Source organism: Balaenoptera ricei, chromosome 1 (assembly GCF_028023285.1).
Source record: "Balaenoptera ricei isolate mBalRic1 chromosome 1, mBalRic1.hap2, whole genome shotgun sequence".
NCBI classification, from domain to species: Eukaryota; Metazoa; Chordata; class Mammalia; order Artiodactyla; family Balaenopteridae; genus Balaenoptera; species Balaenoptera ricei.
This window is the reverse complement of record NC_082639.1, coordinates 33,985,353-33,991,352: the sequence shown is the minus strand read 5'-3', so window position 1 is coordinate 33,991,352 and position 6,000 is coordinate 33,985,353. Positions and strand designations below refer to the sequence as shown.

Sequence of the window (6,000 nt, the reverse complement as noted above, 5' to 3'; positions counted from 1 at the left end):
GCCTGGGGCGGAGTTGGGGCCTGGGCTTCTGGGACCAGGCAGACACTGTTCTATGTCTAAAGAAGTTGACCAGACAAACTCTTTGACCATGTTTTTCGACCGTCCCCTGCAGGATTCGGGGTACGAACCCGGCAGCCTCAAACTAGTTCATGGAGGAGCCTCAAGCGACACTGGCCAGGAGAGCCCTCCTCCCTTCCAGAGGGGAGAGCAGAGCGTGAGAGGAGGCAGCTGCTGCAGGAGTGGACATGAATGCTGGTTTTCAGAGAGAACAGCGTTTTAGTTTTGGTCATCGAAAGTGGTGCCTTCAGCACAGGTAGGAAACGGGCGGTCGATGAATATGCTTGCTGGGGGCTCCATGTGGTCTTTCTTGCCTGAGCTTGCTAGAGTCCTTCCTCTTTAAAATGGATGGTGATGGTGAAGATGTTGGTGGTGATGATTGCCTTCCTTGAGCCTCTGTGAAAGTTGGACGTCCTCGGGACTTCCTTGGTCAGGAGTAGAAACCTTGAGGGCCAACACTCTTTCACTGCCCCACACTGTCTCCCCCAAAATGCAGTCCTGTCTCCCCAGTCCCTCAGTTTCCATTCTGTCCTTGGCAACAACACCGCTTAAGGAACCACGGCCTCCCTACATGCCAACCCCACCATGCCGTCCTGCTGGCCAGCTCCACCCACTTCTCTGTGCCCCACCTCTGCCTCCCAGGATGGCTCTTGCCTAAAGAGGCCCTGCCACCCCCTCCCTAGTTAGAACATCACAGTGGGTACTGAAGACAGAGCAACATCTTTCAGGGCCCTCCCAGATATGAAGAAATGAAAGGATGTTGGGTGCTCAGCCCAGGCTGCATATTAGAATCACCTGGAGTTTTTAAAAATTCCAATAGCAGGGCCCCATCTCCAGAGAGACTGCCTGAACGGCCCTGGGAGAGGGCCCCAGCATGGCTATATATATGCTTATTTAATTTGTCTTTAGCTCTTTTATTTAATTTGTTTTTAGCTCTTCAGGTATGAGTTGTGGTTTCAGGTTAGAAGTTCAGGCTGTGATTCAGGTTAGGTGTGTGGTGTTAGAAGCTCTTTGGGTTGGGAATATGTCTTTGGATGTTTCATCTGGCCGTGGAGTGCATCAGAATCACCCAGGGAGAAGGAGAGGGGAGGGGGAGAGTACCTCTGTTAAAAAAAAAATAGACTCCTTGGCCCACCCAGGCATGTTCTCTGAATCAGGATCTCAGGAGGTGGGGACACAGGCATCTCTATTTTTATTCTGATGCAGCCAAGGTTTGGGTGCTCTGGGGCCTCTGGAGATGCTTGTCCTGTGTTTGGGTCTGTGGGCTCTGCTGTGAGTCCCAGTGGGTGCTTCCCAGCCTGGTGTGCCGTGAGCAGTGCCCATTCCCTTCGTCCAAGCAGAAGTGTTCTCACTTACAGAGAGGATGACAGGGACCCAGGCAGCCTTCAGAGACAGCATCTCTGTAGCTGTCTGAACTGCCCGGTTGCTGGGCCTGGGCCTCTGCCCACAGCTCTGCCGTACCACGTGGACCCCCTAGACCCAGGCCATGATCAGGGTTCTCCAGAGGAGGTGGAGGAATCATCCCCTGGACTCTGATGAAGAATGACTGGGCATCTGAGCCTCAGTTTGAGGGCATGTTTGATGTGGTACCTAATAGTGGAGGCTCTGGATCTTCCCAAGTTCAAATTCCAGTTCCAGCCTTTACTACTTCGGGAGGCAGATTGCTTAGACTCTCTGCCTCGTCTTTCTTGCTTGGAAAATGGGAGAGTCATGGCTCTTGCCTTACAGGGCTGCTGGCGAGATACAGGTGAGGCCCTGGGATGTTGCCAGACACCTAGCAAGGGCTCCCCAACATGAGCGGCCCTCTGACTCATGCAGGCAGGTCGACCGCCACTCCGCCCTCCTCACTGCAGCACTGTGACAGGTCTGCCATACTCTGCCATCTGGTCCCGGTGCATGAGTTCCTAAGAGAGAGTCAGGGTGAAGTTAAGGGCCAATGCTGCACATGGGGCCTGGCGCTTTGCAGACAAGACTGAGTCCTGCAGAAACCACAGTGAGGCTGGTTCTATTGCCTCTTTTGTACAGGAAACTGAGAACAGAGAGGTGCAGTAATTTAAAGACAGTCACACAGCTAGTAAGGAGCAGAACCTCTGGCTACAAAAGACCCAGTACTTTCTTCTCCACTAAGATGCTTCCAAAAGAAAGGCAGTAACAGCTTCAAGGAGGACTTCTCCCCCAAGAGTATCTACCTTTTAATAGAAGTCAGTAGCACCATAATACAAACGAATGGGTCCCCCTTCCTCGGCCTCCTGGGATACCTCATTGTACCTCGATTTAGCATTTGTCTCCTTGTGCACGTATCACAGTTAGCTGTACATGGTCTCCTCCACTAGCAGTCTCAGGGCAGGGTCTGAATTTATTCAGCTAGGTGTGCAGTAGACACTTGAACTATGCTGGAAGTAGAAACTTCTGAGGGTTGCAAGCAGAGAAATGGGGACACTGTCATGGGAAATACAGATGGGGGAATCCTCCCCAGACCTGGCACTTGTCCTTCCCTACTTCACTCTCAAACTCTCTTTTTTGTCCACGGGGGCCCTGGCAGCTGCATGGAAGCATCTGTAGGGGATGGGACCGGCCCAGAGGGAAAATGAGCTGTCAGTTCCAGTGAGAAATCTGGTCCCCACCCCTTCCCGTGCTCCCTCTGGGGAATACAAGCATACGTGATTAATGGGGTGCTGACTCAGTGCTTCTGGAGTGTCCAGGCACTCAGGGCCCACTGCTGGCACAGCTTCCCCCAGCCACCAGCGGGGAGGCTGGAATATATGGCATCTGAACGAGGTGGAGGGCTCAGGCCCAGGCAGGCAGGCAGGGGTGCCAGGTAGGAGCTGGCCGCGTGCCGGTCTTCGGTGGCCTGGCAGAATCCCCCGTGCCAGCAGGGCCCGTTAATACCATTTGAGGCTTGGGAACGGGTATGTTGGAATTATTTGAGGGCAAGGAGTTGTGGAGTCATGGCCCTTCGCCTTTAGTACAGGCCTGGACTGGGGCTCTCTCCAGAGTAAAGGTAATTTTTGAATAAGCGATTGGAGGATGAATCTAATTTGAAGACGGGTGTGAAAGCATTTTCTTAGCAGCAAAGCTTTCTGCTAGTAGTTTTCAAACTTTTATAGTTTTAGAAACCATTTTAAAAAGTCAAATCCTGCATGGAATGCGAAGTTAAAGTGGTAGTTTATTAACACACATTTATTTTCTAAGTTTAAAATGTTAACATCTATTTATTATGAGAATCCATTAACAGAGCAATGACTCAGCTTTGATGCATAAAAACATTGAACGCTCAGGGTCTAGATCAAGTGTCAGCAAACTACAGCCCGTGGGCCTAACCCAGGCTACCGCCTGATTTTTGTAAATGAAATTTTATTGGAATGCCGCTATGCCATTCGTTTAAACGTTATTTATGGCCGCTTTCCCACTCTAATGGCAGAGTTGAGTAGTTGTGACAGAGACTGTCTGTCCCACAAAGCCAAAAATATTTACTGTTTGGCCCTGTATAGAAGAAGTTTGCTGATCTCTGTTCTAGATGATCATTGTATCGGAATATCAGCTGTAACATCCAGGATTGCTTCGTCATTTTTGTTTTGTTTGGCTTGGTTGCACGATATTAAGAAAATTCTAAATAAGACAATGTGAATTGGTAACAGATTTCTCATAGCTGATCTTGCAGCCCAGGATGGTCTTCAGTTCAATGTTATGTAGACATTTAAGGAGGAGGAGAAGGGAATTCTGGTTTGCATCACTAACAGTGTCAAACAGTTTCTTGGATTCCTTCTTATTACAGCACTCAGGAAGCACACAACCATTTATGACATCTTCATGATAATCCATGTAATCCATTCTCATATCACTGAAAGCTTTAGCATGTACTTGTTTGTGTGGTTTTACAGAAGTGTGTATAGTCCTGAATTTTAAAAACAACAACATAAAGATGCCCAGTTAGGGCTTCCCTGGTGGCGCAGTGGTTGAGAATCTGCCTGCCAATGCGGGGGACACGGGTTCGAGCCCTGGTCTGGGAAGATCCCACATGCCGCGGAGCAACTAGGCCCGTGAGCCACAATTACTGAGCCTGCGCGTCTGGAGCCTGTGCTCTGCAACAAGAGAGGCCGCGATAATGAGAGGCCCGCGCACTGTGATGAAGAGTGGCCCCCACTTTCCGCAACTAGAGAAAGCCCTCGCACAGAAACGAAGACCCAACACAGCCATAAATAAATAAATAAACAAACAAACAAACAAACAAACCCAAAGTTTAAAAAAAAAAAAGATGCCCAGTTAGAAGCTCTGGTCTTTCTAGTTGAAGACACATCTCAATACTGAAGTTCAAGATCCACCCCGGCCTTAGTCCGAGGTCTGTACAAACCACGTTCAGCTGGCCGCCCCCGTTGGCTCGACTCCGTGTTACAGTGTGCCGTAGAACATGTTTGGAAGTTCAGGTCCGTTTTCCATAACAGTTTTAATAGGAGTCAAACTATATTTTTAGAATAAAATTCTCACACGACATTTGAAGAACCTCTGAAACACCTCTGCAGAACACAGTTTGAAAACCGCCCCTTCAGCAAATATTAGTGTTTCTCGTTTCTGTGCTGAAGGATAACGGAGGAGCCAAGGATGCTGAGTCGGGGTTGGGAGGCAGAGGAGTAGGTAGTGAAAGACGGTGGAGGAGAGCAGTGAGGGGATGCTGTCCATGGTGGAGAGGGTCATGGGGCAGGGAGCGGGGGGTGGTCAGTAGTGGGAAAAGTACTTGGGAAACACAGAGAAGCCCCAGGAGCTCCTGCCAAAGCTGGAGGTGTCTCCTAACAGTTGTTGGTGACTTAAACACAGCTCTCCGGAGCTGCTCTAATAACTTCCAGCCATGGGCTTGGGAGAAGAGGTCCAGAAGATTAAAATATGCTCAAAGACATGGTGGGGGAGAGTGTGGAAGGCTCTTACAAATCGCTTCTAATCATCATGCCAAGGACCTCTGAGGCCACTCAGCAGATCCAGGCAGGGGAGGGGGGCAGGGGAGAGGGAAAGGGATGGCAGAGGGGTCCTCTGGGTCAGCATGCCAAGCTGGTTTATGCAGGAGGAGGACACGTGAGCGTGTGCAGTGCTTGTGAGTGACCTGGATGGGGACAGATGTCAAGGCCCCGAGGAGGTGGTGACTGGTGTTGGGCAGTGGCTTTGGGCATTCGAGGCAAAGCCCACATAGCCAGGAGTAAAACCCAGGAGTCCCGGCTCCCAGGCCCCCTGCCTTCCCCTCGGAGGGTGCAAGGAAGGGAGGGGCAGGCTGGTGGCTTTGGGAGGCTGTGGGCTGGAGAGGGCCTCTCGGGGATAAAAAAGCACAAGTTCTTTCTGAGGTTTTGCTGCTCACCCCATAGAAAAAGAACATTGTTAGATTTTAAAAGGGTGACCTCATTTTTTTCTTATTTACATAGCCCTGTTTGTTTATATAGCCCTTTAGAAATAGCAAACGTGTGCTAAGCTTAGTACTCCCCCCACCACCAGCGGCAGAGCCACTGTGCGGGGAGAAACACCTTTTCATCTAAGAGAGGGCAGCCTTGTTTCCGAGGACAGATGGGAGCAAAACGGGACAGGTAGGAAGTTTCGTGGTTTTTCGTGTCGCTTTTCCAAAATAGCCACATGCCTGCCTCCCACTTCCTGCCTGGCTCGACTCAGGGTAGATTTTCTCCTGCAGAGGACTTGTGTTCTGTGAATTCTCAGAGATGCTTGAAGGGATCCATCAACAAGCAAACAGCCTCGACCCCGGAGACCTTGAGCTTGGCACTTTGCGTCCCGCCTCTGCTGCTTACCAGCTGTGTGACCTTGGGCAAGCTGCTTCACCTCTCTGTGCCTCATCTGTAAAATGGGGATAACAACACTCCCTGCGGTGGCTGTGCAGATTAAATGAGGGAGTATGTGTGAAGGGCTTAGCCCAAGGCGGTCACACAGCAACTCTTTTTTTTTTTTTTTTTT

At 50.3% G+C, this 6,000-nt stretch overlaps 1 protein-coding gene across 2 annotated transcripts in view; it reads left to right on the top strand.

Annotated features, from left to right (window-relative positions):
• The first annotated feature begins 224 nt into the window (after positions 1-224).
• HIVEP3 (HIVEP zinc finger 3) overlaps positions 225-6,000 on the top strand; it is a 99,195-nt gene continuing 93,419 nt past the window's right edge. For both annotated transcript variants that reach the window (XM_059919977.1, XM_059919973.1), the window contains exon 1: positions 225-313. The gene's annotated coding sequence lies outside the window, so the exon portion shown is untranslated. The remainder of the gene's footprint in view (positions 314-6,000) is intronic.